Genomic DNA, 13,270 nt, shown 5'->3' on the forward strand with positions numbered 1-13,270 from the left:
GTGACCTAAGACCATCGGAAAACACAGATATTTACGAAAGGATTCATCACAGGAGCGGAATTAAAGTTCTGAAGTACAGAGGAAAAGAACTTATGGTTGGGAGTCACCAATGCATGAAGAACTGTATCAAAGGGTAGCAGCCTAGGAAGGTTGAGAGCCAGCAGAGCCAGCGCTTTATCTCCCCCTCCTGTGCTGTTCCTTAGTCAAAGCTTGGGGCAGAGCTGTCTGTCACAAGACCTCTTCACTCCTAAGCAATTCGAAACTATGTTGCTTTTCTTAGTTCCTCCCAACATTCTTCTCATATTAGCTAGATCGGCTGCTCATTTCCAAAGCCGGCTGCCAAACTCCTCAATTTCTCTTCTCCACCCTCAGGGATATGCCGTAATTGCCTCCTTACTAAAGGAATCATCCCTTATGTGTTTTTATGCGTTTGAGCTTTTTTTTTTTTCTTTTTCCTTCATTCCTTCCCTCTCAAGGATTTTTCTCTCAGGGTACGGGTGCCGTAGGAGGACAGTCACTAACCACTGACTGTCTCCCACCTATAAGACCCTAACAACAAAACACTGTTTGATTCCGCCAAAGTTCCAGATAGGTTACTGGGGACATGAGCCAATTTAAACCAGATTAGATTATATTAAAGGCAGGTCTGTTGGGAAGCTGGTCTCCAGAATTCACCAGCCACAAGGACCAAGGCCGGGGAAGTCGTCATGAGGAAAGGGGGGGTGGCAGGAGAGGGAAAAAGAGAGAGAGAAAGGGGCGCTTAAGAGAAGAGAAAAGAAGAGAAGAGGAGAGCAAAGTGTCAAGAGCCTCTGGGGGAAGGGCAGCTCAGCCCCTAGCCTGGAAAGTTTAGGGTTGGGGGCAGGGTGTGCCAGGTAGGGACTGAGGGATGCTGGGAAAACCTGGAGGCCAGGTCTGCTTTGATATGTAAAATATACACCTGGGTTTCTTGTCCCCAGGTTGAAACCAAACTGGTCCCCTTTTGGGAGCCAGTGAGAGATTGTGGAAGGAGCGGGTGCTTATCTAAGTAGCTAACACTAGGAGGTCAGCACCCAGCACGGTGGCTTCCTCCCATAGGTGCAGGGAGAGACTTCCCTCTACTCTTCCCTGCCTACTATATACTGTAGCTCGTCCCTAAAGCCAAGGCCACCCAGCAATTGGGGCAGAATTACGCTGGCCCTTCTTATAAGAGCTCACAGTGAACACCACAGTCCAGCGGTGGTGATCATTTGCAAGCAGGCACAGCTGAGCTCATGAGGATGGAGGTTGCCCTGCTCCGGAGAGGACAGGCCTGTAGAATATGAACATACATCTTTGTCCTTATGTGATGGCTTCTAATTCACTTCTGCTGTACCTTTGTAGACAGCAAATTGACAGTCAATTAGGTGACCATAGACACTAGATTCCCACGCAGAGTCATCTCGTGCAGGACTTCCTACTGTGCTCCAAACACACTTGTTATTTGTTCTCTGTGGCTATCACTGGGATTGAACCCAGGAACTTCAGTAGCTGAGTAGTTTCAGCCCCTGACATCTCTCTTTATCTTTGAGAAGATAAAGGAATAAATTAGTCCTTCATTTGATACGTAATAATGAATTGTGTAATATGCAGGCCTTCTAACAATCTGTTATTCAAACTGTGGGTGAAATAAAAAAAAATAGCATTTAAAAAATATTTGCATATATGTCTGTCTGAGTGTGAGTTTGTACATGTAAGTGCAGTGCGTACAGAAGCCAGAGGAAGGGCTCGGACCCCGGGACTGGAGCTACAAGCAGTTGTGAATCACCTGACACAGGCGCTGGGAATTGAACTCTGGTCCTCTGCAGGAGCAGTATGAGCCCCTCACCACTGAGCCATCTCTCCAGCCCTAGCATCCATCTTTAACCAAAGGCTAGGGATGTAACGCAGCTGGTAGAGTGCTTCTGTAGCTTGCACAGATCCCTGAATCTAACCCTCAGAACCACATAAACCAGGCATGCTGGCTCGGGGGGCCAGGGGGTCTAGGGAGTCCAGGGGGTCCAGGGGGTCCAGGCCCAGTCTGAAGAACATGAAATTCTGTCCTAAAACAAGCTTAAAAGAAAAAAAAAAACTTAAGCTTCACTTTAATTTGTAAAACCCACTTCTAATTCATATATATATATATATATTCGATTTTATACACATGCACCCTACATACTGACCACGTGTTGGCCCTCTCCCTGCCTAACCCTCTCCAGCACGTTCATGTCTGTCTGTTTCATTCTGTGACACTCTTCCCTGAAGATTAACCAGGTCCATTTCTGTAATTGGGGGCTTTGGAGCCATCTGTTGCAGCCTGGTGGGTTCATCAGAGAATACACAACTACATATTGATTCCTCCACTCCTAGAATCTATCGATTGCTACTAGTTCAGCTGTAAAGGGCTCTGTGTAGCACCCCCCACCCCCCCACCCCCGTCCCAAACTGTCTAGTATTGGCACAGGTAGACAACAGCCGTTGCTGTGAGTTAATGATTTCAGTACTTGCTTGAAATCTAGACAGTAGTCTTGCAAAACCTTCAGCCTATCCTCTGGCCCTTACACACTTCTGCCCTTTTTCCCACCGTGTTCCCTGAGTCTTGGAGGAGGTAGCATAAGTTTCTCGTTTGGGGCCCACTTCCGTCACTCGGTTTCTGTATTCTGGGCAGCCATGAGTCTCCAGACTCACCACTGTGACCATTAGAAGAGGCTTTGCTAACTGGAGCTGTGAGGTGGTTTTGTCTATGGATGTAGGTGTAGTATTTAGAACTCACTTTGCAGCTATGCAGGCTTACTCCAGCCGCATCATTAATCTCACAATAGAATGACTTCATACTTTCTGAAATTGAATTCCTGGAGCCCATTTTTTTTTTTTTCAAGTATTCTGGGATTGAATGTCACATGAGGTGAGTAAATGCAACCAGAAGCACAGAATGCTGTGTGTGTGGTCAAGAGAAAACCTCTCTGAGGAAGGAATGTTTAGTTAAAATAGTGGGCCCTAGTACTTCATGTGCAAACATTTATAGAATAGTGTGTGAAAAGAAACACTTGGTCTAGGGGCCCAGCTTGGGCTTGGGCCGTGAGCTGAGGCTGTGCAGGTTTCTGGCAAACAATGATGGTACTGTTTTAGTGATGCAGCAAAGACTCACCTTGGCCACTGCATAGAGCCTTCGGGGGTGGGATAAGACAATTAACAGGACTGTTTCCTGTGTGTCTTAAGAGACTGAGAGGGGTTTTAAGTGCCGAAAGTTAAAAAATGGAGACTCAAAAGGCTAGGCAAGACAGTGCAGCTTTTAATCTCAGAACTCAGAAGTGAGGGGCAGGAGGATCTCTGTGAGTTCAAAGCCAGCCTGGTCTTCAGAGTGAGTTCCAGGACAGCCAGGGCTACTCGGAGAAACCCTGTCTCAAAGAAAGAGAGAGAGAGAGAGAGAGAGAGAGAGAGAGAGAGAGAGAGAGAGAGAGAGAGAGAAGAAAGAAAGAAAGAAAAAAAGAAAGAAAAAAAAGAAAGAAAGACAAGTCAATATAGATTGGGCATGGCAGCGCACACATTTCATCCCAGGACTCAGGAGGGAGAGGCAGAGAAATCTCTGTAATTTCCAGACCAGCCAGGGCTATATAGTGACACCTTATCTTAAAGCAAGAAAAGCAAAACAAAGCAAAAACAAAGAACAACAGAAAGCTGGCACGGTAGACGGTGTTCTTGGGAGCAGGTCTGATGAACAACAGAAAGCTGGCACGGTAGACGGTGTTCTTGGGAGCAGGTCTGATGACCAGCAATTTCAACACTGACTATACGATTCCCACTAAAACACCAAGCTTTCACAAGAACCAGTAAAATCTCCTAACATTTGTATGGAGCCACAGGAAAAAACTCAGTAAATATTGGTTATGTCTCCAAAGGAAATCTCATTAGGTTCCTATTGCTGTGACAAATGCCTAAGAAAGTCATCTTTAAAATAGAAAGGACTGGCTGCCGGCAGCATCTGAGCTACCGCCCAGCCCCCCACCCCACCCTTTTGTAGTGTACTCAATAAACTGCTCATAAACAAAGCAACAGAGACTTACAAAGAGGAGAAAGGAAGAAAGACTTGTTTTGGTTGATGGCTTCAGGGTTCTCAGTCCGAGGTGGCTCGGCTCAGTTGTGGACATAGCATGTCAGAGGCAGGAGTAGGCAGAAGAAGACTGCTTACTTCACCATACAAATACAGCAAACGTCCATCCCGGGGTCCCAAGATAGCCCTCAAGTACATGCCCCCAATAATCTGCTTCTTTTGAAAAGCCCCATCTCCTAATGTTACCATGACCTCTCAGGTCTGCACTACAACACAGGGAAATTCAAAGTACTGAACAAACATCTGTATTCTCATATTGCAGCCAGGCTCAGAAAGACAAGCATTGCACTGTCTTACTGATATGGCCAAATGCCACAGACGTGAATACAAATGAGTTAATGCCACAGAAGTTAGGAGCAGGATGCTGTCAAGGTGATTGTCTGAGATGGAGTAGTGAGGTAGGAAGCATGGCGGAAGGTCGATGGAGAGACACTAACTTAGGACTCAGAAGCTCTGCTGTGCCATCACACAGCAAAATGGTTGTAGATACTAATGTGCTGTGAAGGTGATAGATGCGGAATTTACCTATTAATGATCATGTTTTGCATAGGTCTCTGTGTGACAGTATGTGCACACGTGTGCCTATGCCCACATAAAAACCAGAAGTGGGTGTCAAGTGTCCCTGTCAATTACTCTCCACTTAGTCATTTGAGTCCGAGTCTCTTCCTAAACCTGCAGTTCACATTTTTCTCAGCCAAGCTAGCGAGTGCCAGCAATTCTTCTGGGGTCATAGGAGCTACCATTAAAGGCATGTGTCAAGATGCCTAGCTTGTCACAAGGGTGCTGGTATCTGAACTCTGGTCCTCATGATTGAGAAGCAAACACTCTTAATTGGTAAGCCATCTCACCAGTCCTGAGGCGATTAATTTGATATAAGCATTACGTGATGCATTCATATATCAAAACATCACATGACACTTTATTAATATGCATAGTTTTAAAGTTTTCTACATATCATTTAAACATATCATTTACATGTCATTTAAACATAAAATTAAAGGGTAGGATGTACCTCAGTGATAAAATGTTTGCATGAGGTCCTGAGTAGAGAAAGAGATATGGTAGACAGACAGACAAACAGACACATAGACACACAGACTCATAGACAGACAGACAGACAATAGACAGACAGATAGACTGACTAACCAACAAATAGATGATAGACAGAGACATAGATAAATGATAGATTGACAGATAGATAGACTGACAGATGAAACATGCTAGATAGATGATAGATTATGGGCAGATAATAGATGATAGAGAGATAGATAGATGATAGATTGACAGACATAGATTATACATAGATGATATACAGACAGATAGATGATAGACAGACTAACCAACAGACAGATTAAACACAGATGACAGATAGATGATACATAGATGATAGATAGAGCTGATAGATAGACCATAGACAGACAGATGATAGATGATAGATAGATAGATGGAAGTAGTGAGCACACCAAGAAATCAGAGTGCTTCCAGCACATCCCGTGTGTGTGTGTGTGTGTGTGTGTGTGTGTGTGTGTGCTTACATCAGTTGGTAATCAGCCTGCTTTCTCTAGCAATCCAGATGGTTCAAAGCCCATGATTTGGGAAGCAGACAGGCTGTCATCAGCACATTTCGCTTACCATACCTGTGATGAATAACCAGTATAATCATTCAGTCTGGTAATGCTGCCAGCAGACAGTGACAGAAAGACACTTGAGAGGAGGCGACGAGTTTTTAAAATGCACAAAGCCAGTGTTTGTCCCTGTTAGCTTCTTCTTCCCTGAAGACAGTGGTGTCCACGTCAACTCTATGTATTGGTGGAGGATTGGTCTCTGATTAGAACTTATCCTAGGCAGCTGGTGAAGGTCAGTGGTTTGTCTCCTTGGCCCAATGCCCTGTGCTTACTTATCTCCTTTCTCCCTTCTCTGAGGTCATGCTCCGTGTTTCTGATCCCCTTACGCCTTCAGAGTGTCCCAGTGAAATCCCTGCCCAGCTTGACTGGACTTCCCAGTCTGACTGTATTTGGCCCTACTTTGCCTGTGTCTCATCACTTGTCTTTATGGATATTTATAAAGAGTCTTGACGATAAAATGCCAAAGAAAAATGATCTTTTGTGTCAGAATTCCTCAGCTTGAGGCTACATTGTAAAACTTTGGGAAAGGTTCTTAATTAATGAGTTTTGATTTAGGAATGTGTCATGTGGAAGACTTATTTCTTAGGGCAAGTATAAACTGTCCTGGGACTGAGGTTGTAGTCCAGTTGGCAGAGTGCGTCCTGGCATGCAGGAAGTCCTGGGCGGGATCGTCAGCACTGTGTAGGTGTAGTGGTCCATGCCTCTTCTGTAGAACTCCAGAGGTGGAAACAGGATAAGATGTTCAAGGCCATCCTTGGCTACAGGAGGGAGGGGTTGTGGAGGTGACTCATCAGCAAGACCGCTTGCTGCTCTTGCAGAAGAGCCAGGTTTAGTTCCCAGCACCCACATAGTGGCTCACAGTAATCTCTAACTCCAGTTCCTGGGGATCCAACACCCTCTTCTGACCGCCACAGGCACCAGGCATGCATGTGGCAGACAGATGCAGACAAATGTTTATATACAAGAAGGTAAAAATAAATCTGAAAGAATCAAGTGTCCTGACTGACAATTAGGATGAAATACTCAATCAGCCTGGTCAAATACCTCCTGCCTGTAGAGAAGGGTCTTATACCCAATTTAGCATGTGTTTTATGCATTACTCCTTAAAGGATTTTATCTACCCAAACTTGATAAATTCTGATTGAACTGATTCTCAGCTGCAAAGAGTCAGATCCTGGGTAAACCAGCTCTCAGCATGATGCATTACTCAGCTTGCGGATACTGTAATGTAACACAGGAGTCAATCAACTGAAAAGAGGAAAGGGCATTGCCAAACTTATAAAGCCTTTGACCAACATTTTAAGAAAATTGTATAAAAGCAAAAAGGAAAAGGGGGCATGGGATAGGGGTTTTCTAGGCAGGAGAAATTGGGAAAGGAGATGGCATCTGAAATGTAAATAAAATATCCAATTAAAAAAAAAGAGGAAAGAAAATCATTCTTTTTTTGCTCATGGGTTGGTTCTATTGCTCTGGGGCCTGTGGAGCGTGTCGTGAGACAAAGATCTCACTAGACAGCTGGGAAACCAAGAGGAAATCTAAGGCTCCACCATGGCTTTGAAGGGCAGAAGGATTGTAATTGGAGGAGTCCTCGGTGGGCTTATACTTACCATTTGGAGCAGCTAGCTCTCAACAGCACTAAGTTGGACTAATGCCTTCAACACATGAGACTTGGGAAAACATTCCTTATCCAAACCCTAGCATCAGCAAGACAATAATTATATCTAGCAAGCAGCTCTCCATTACCTTTAGAACGCCGGTGGTGTTGTAAGCATATTGTTTTGATCTAGTCTTCCCTATGGTGATGTAGTGCTGAGCTGTGTACAGATTCACAGACACCAAATAATAGAAGAGAGAGTGGGCTGGAACAGAGTCAGGCCGTCAGCTGTATGGGGACCATGCTGTAAAGAATCTTCATTTGAGATGAAGTGATTGAACACTCAGGAAGACGACTGATATAAATAAAGAGAGAAATGGATGTAAAACAGTTAATATCACAATAGCAGGTCAGCTACTCTTATATTTCTGGCTTCGTTTCCTAAAAGTATTTTTCGTAGGTGAGGTGGCTATTTTGGCTGTCGACCTGACCACATCTGGAATTAACTAAAACCCCAGAATGGCTGGGCACACCTGAAGGACTCTCGCTTAATTATGTCATTTGAAGTGTACTTCTAGATCTTTGAGGTGGGAAGACACGCCTTTAATCCAGATCTTTTGAGGCATGAATACTCACCACTAAGGGCCACACCTTCTGCTGAAAGCCTGAATAAAGGCCATGAAAGAAGGATGCTTTTGCTTTGTCTGCTTGCTCTCACTGCCAAGTCTGTTCCTTCGCTGACATTAGAGCCTACTTCTTTGAGATTTAAGCATCTACTGAAGACCAGCTGAGACATCCAGCCTCGTGAACTGAACAACTACTAGATTCTTGGACCTTCTGTTCATAGGTGGTCAATGTTGGGTTAGCTGGACCATAACCTGCAAATCATTCTAATAAATATATGTAATATAAATATGTAAATATAATCTATAAATAAATATATGTGTATATATTTACACATATATTCTATAAGTTCTGTTACTCTTGAGGACCCAGAATAATATAGATTTTGCTATCAGAAATAGGGTATTGATTGATAAACTGACCATGTTTTTGGGTGGATTGAGGAAGGACTTTGGAACTTTAGGCTAGAAAAGCCATTGAGTGTTGACAGCTTAGTGGAATGTTCTGTAGGAGATTGGAAGATAAGACAGCTGAGATCAGTGCAGAGGATGGAAGCCTGGCTTGTGAAGTTTTAAAGGGAAGTTTACCAGGGCCATTTGCTATTTTGAGTTGAGACTCTGTGATTCTGGTCAGATGGGGCTGAAGAATCAGCTGTGATTAACAAGAGACCAAAACCAGTAAGTATAACCTTTGAGTTACTGGGGCAATGGATGCTGTTCAGCTGGAGTTGTGAAATTGGTGGTGATTAAGGGAACAGACGCATCACTGAGGTAAATCTGGAGTGTTTCCTCAGGGTCGGCACGCAGAAGCCGTGTTCCAGAAATAGTCAAGGTTGTGCGTTGTGCTGGCAGCCATACCTGGTAGAGTAAGAGTCACCCAGGTAATACTGATTTTGAAGGTATAAAGGGGTCATGGAGGGCAGCTAGAGGCTTGGCATTGAATATGAATGGAGTCTCTTCAGGGACTCCAAGAGAAGCTATTGGTGAAAGTGCAGCCCAGTTACAGCAGAGACCCCAGCACTGTGGAGATGCCAGTACCATGGGATGACCACCAAGGACAGTGGTGGAGTGGAGCCAGCTGGGCCTGGAAGACAAGCTGTGTGTGCTGCAGAGGGAGGGGACAGAGAAGTGATTCCTGAGAAGCCCAGAAGATCGTGACAGGATCCTAGACACTGACCATTGTGTTGTTTACACAGTTGCGAGTTTGGGTTTGCTTTCATTTTTTGTGACTGTGTCTGGTTCCTCCCTCTTAAAGTAAGAAAGTATTTAACATTTTTTTTTTTTAATTTTTATTTTATAGCAGCCCATAGCTGAGAGAGATTATATAGTTAGAGACTTTGGATTTTAAAAGAGACTGAATTTTTAAATGTTTGAACTTTAAAGATTGTGGGACTTTTTAAAGTTTGCAAAATGTTTCATATTATGATGTCTTTATTAATGTGTGATTCTTGGGGGTGAGCAAGAAAGAAAAGATTGAGGCTTAACAGTGATGTGTTTGTGCGTCATGTTGACAAGGGGTCAGTTGTGCTGGCTGGTTTTAGGTCAGCTTTACATAAGCTAAAGTCATTCTCAGAGAGGAAGTCTTTTTTTGTTTGTTTGTTTTTGTTTGTTTTTTGAGACAGGGTTTCTCTGTGTAGCCCTGGCTGTCCTGGAACTCATTCTGTAGACCAGGCTGGCCTCAAACTCAGAAATCCTCCTGCCTCTGCCTCCCAAGTGCTGGGATTAAAGGTGTGTGCCACCACTGCCCGGCTTGGGAGGGAGTCTTAATTGAGAAAATGCAACCATAAGATCTAGCTGTAAAGCACTTTCTTTACAGAGCAGAGCAGCCCATTGTGGGAGGAGCCACCCCTGGGCAGATGATCCTGGTTTCTATAAGAAAGCAGGTTGAGCAAGTCATGGGGTGTAAGTGTAAGCAGCACCTCTCCATGGTCTGCATCAGCTCCTGCCTCCAGGTTCCTGCTCTGCTTGAGTTCCTGTCCTGACATCCTTTGGTGATGAACAGCAATGTGGAAATGTAAGCTGAATAAACCCTCTCCTCCCCAAGCTGTTCTGGTCATAGTGTTTCATCACAGCAATAGCAACACTGGGACAGAAGGCCACAACTATCACTCTTTTCTTTCTTTCAACATAGTTATAGAATTTTAATTAAATACGTACCTCAGCTATTTGAGTATTTGCCTAGCACGCACAAAGCCCTGGGTTCAAGTCCCAGCACTGTATAAACAGATGTTGATAAACGATATTATCCTAGCACTTAGGAGGTTGGGGCAGGAGGATCTGAAGTTCGAGGTCATCTTTGACTACAAAGAGACTTTGAGTCCATTCTCTAGTAATAAGACCCTGTGTCCAAAAATAAATAAACAAATAAACAAGTATAAAAATGATAAGAGAGTTCACGTTCCTTTGGAAGTGATTTCATTTCATCTATATTTAACCCCAACCTGGGGTTATTGTCATGTAGTTAAAAATATACATTTGTTCAACAGTATCTCCCTACTTTGGATTATAAGGAAAATCAGCTCATGTGATCTAATTCACTGGCATAATATTTTACACGTTTTCTTAATAAAGTAGATGTGATAGCTGAAATTACAGATGCTTTTTTCCCCCCCTTGACAGATGTCATTATAGAATGTTTGGAATCTTTGACTGAAAAAAAAAAAAAAACCCAAAGTCACTTGTCAAGTTCTATGTGTGTGGAAATTTGATGAAAGTGTTCTGGGGGTGGCTCTTAACCAGGAGAAGCCTGGCCACTTAGACGTAGAGAACCTCTGGGTATTTACCTTTAACTTTCTATTTGTCTCTCAGTTGTGTGAGTCAATCGTTTGATCTTATCCACTGCCTTAGCCAAGGTTCTATTACTGTGAAGGGATACCATGACCACTGCAGCTCTTATAAAGCAATGCACTTAACTGGGCCTTGCTTACAGTTTCCAAGTCTTAGTCCATCATCGTCATGATGGGTAGCATGGCAAGAAGTATGGCAGCGCCGTTAGACATGGTGCTGGAGAAGGAGCTGAGATCTACATCCAGATCCGTCCACAGGCAGCAGGAAGAGAGACATTGTGACTGGCTCGGGCTTCTGAAACCACAAAGCCCATGCCAAGTGACACACTTCCTCTAACAAGGCCACGCCTACTTCAACAAGGCCACACCTCCCAATCCCTCTCAGGCAGGGCCACTTCCTGAAGGCCAAGCATACAAATATATGAGCCTATGGGTGCCACTCTTCTTCAAACCAGCACATCGGAATGAATCATTCATGTTTTGGAACTTACTAGGGAGTCTCATAGGTTGCAGTTACAGACCTGATGCTATGTCCATCCAGCTTTTACAAGAGTTCTGGGATCTGAACTCCCATCTAGTCTTCACATTGAACAGTGTGCTTTGCCTCCTGGGCCATCTCCCCAGTTCACATTAAATTTTAGATATATTTTATAGCAAGTATTTGCATACTGAATCTATTTTCTACTGTTTTATGAGGTTATTTATTCATTTATTGTTATTAATTTTTCTCAACAGTATTTCTTTGTGTAGCCTTAGCTATTCTGGAAATCTTTTTATAGACTAGGCTAGCCTCAAATTAGAGATCTACCCACCTCTGCCTCCATAGTGCTGGTAATAAAGGTACTCACCACCATGCCTGGCTCTCATGAGAGATTTTGTTTATAATTTTAAAAGCTTTATGTTTTTTTTTTTTCATCTCCCCACTCTCTACTAAATTGAAAGGTGATTATTTTAAAAATCAACTTCTGTTAGAACTATGAAAACTCACTAATTCAACATTTTATATAATCTGAACACACACACACACACCCCCACACCACTATCTGGAGATCCTAGGAATCAGTATATTTTATATATCTGAAATGTGCCCTGAAGACTCATGTGTAAAAGGCTTAGTTCCAGGTGGTAGGCCTTTGAATTCTGCAGGTTACCAGACCTCGTGGTCTAGAGACATGGCTCATTGGTTAAGACTACTTCAAGTGCTTGTTGAGGACTCAGTTGGGGTCCCACCTTCTACAAGGTGGCTTGTCATCTGTAGCTCCAGTTTCAGGGCCTTCCAGAGGCTCGTTTGAACTCCACGGTCCCGGGCACGAAGCATGTGGTGCACAGCCAAACATTCAATCAAAACCCATATTCATGAAATGAAAATCAGTCTCTAAAGTGCATCTCTCCCAAGTAATTGGCTGACAACAGGCACACATTTATTTGTCATATATCTATTTGTGTTTATGAAGGCAAGCTTACATTTTGAAACAGCCCAGCAGTCTTGTAGTTGTGAGAAAACAGTCTAATCTCTCCTTGCCACTTTAGGTTGTAGTGAACTTGAACAGGTTACAGAATGCTGTTTGTACACCCAGCAAACACTCTAGTGTCAGCAGTTATTAGCAAGTGAAAGAATTAGAGTGGATAGTCAAATATCTGTTCTTTGGGATACGTTTGCTGCTCCTGAAGACACCATTTTTCAGGAAAGATACTCTCGTTCTTGTCAAATAAATGCAATTACAGTGTATCCCTCTGAATGTTAATAATACCTTGAAGACTTGGAGGTGATTACTGCTTAACTAATAAAAACTTTTTAAAGTTTTTCATGAGAAAACATTTCAGCGAAACCAAAGAATTTAGTAAGGCAGGCCCATGAGAGTATTCTAGAACGTTTAGTTCACCTTCAACAGGTTAGGAACTTGTTGTCTCGGTTCAAAAGCAAAGCGAATACCTCTAATGAGTGTGCTACTTCCCCCAGAAGCCTATGGCTGAATGCTTGTTAAAAGAGAGATTTAGAGATCCTCTGGGGAATCTATTGATTACCTGAAGAGTTAACCAGCATTTCAGAGTCTCTTTGCATGACTTCAATTTGGACAACCAAGGCATGTTCCTCAGTGAAGAATCTGCCCTCGTCGAGTCCAAAAAACCCGAATCCGGGGCTGCTTCTTCTTCCTCCGGTGTCTTGCTTGGGTAACTGAGTTTCTACCCCTGATGCTTTGGCCACCTGGGCTGTTTAACATCATAAAACCTGTCTGTGCCAGTGCTCCAAGGTAGGCCTGGTTATATGTGGCTGGTTCTTTCAACAGCAGGAAAAAGGAACGGGATTCTGGCACACTAGCGATTGCAGACACCAGAGATGGGCCTATTCCACCTTAAAGGGCCTAGGCATTCCTGGTACTTGGGTCTTGCGGAGTTTGGTCGCCACCATATTTGGAGCGTGCCTACTTTGGGGCGGGAACCTCCTCAGGAGTGGTTAGGTCACCGCTGGGGGAGGTGACCTTGGTAGGTTTTGGCACGGGAGGGCTGCGGTGCAGTGTTTCTGCCGCCCCCCGCGG

General features: G+C 43.8%; 1 long non-coding RNA gene across 1 annotated transcript; it reads right to left on the reverse strand.

The window, feature by feature from the left end:
* Positions 1-3,479: 3,479 nt before the first annotated feature.
* On the reverse strand, positions 3,480-13,126 carry LOC143443001 (uncharacterized). Its single transcript, XR_013111651.1, has 3 exons — positions 12,759-13,126; positions 7,474-7,679; positions 3,480-6,488 (listed from the first exon to the last, which is right to left on the reverse strand). It is a non-coding gene; the product is annotated as an uncharacterized LOC143443001 (long non-coding RNA).
* Between the last annotated feature and the right edge of the window lie 144 nt (positions 13,127-13,270).

Source organism: Arvicanthis niloticus, chromosome 7, assembly GCF_011762505.2.
Source record: "Arvicanthis niloticus isolate mArvNil1 chromosome 7, mArvNil1.pat.X, whole genome shotgun sequence".
Taxonomy (NCBI): domain Eukaryota; kingdom Metazoa; phylum Chordata; class Mammalia; order Rodentia; family Muridae; genus Arvicanthis; species Arvicanthis niloticus.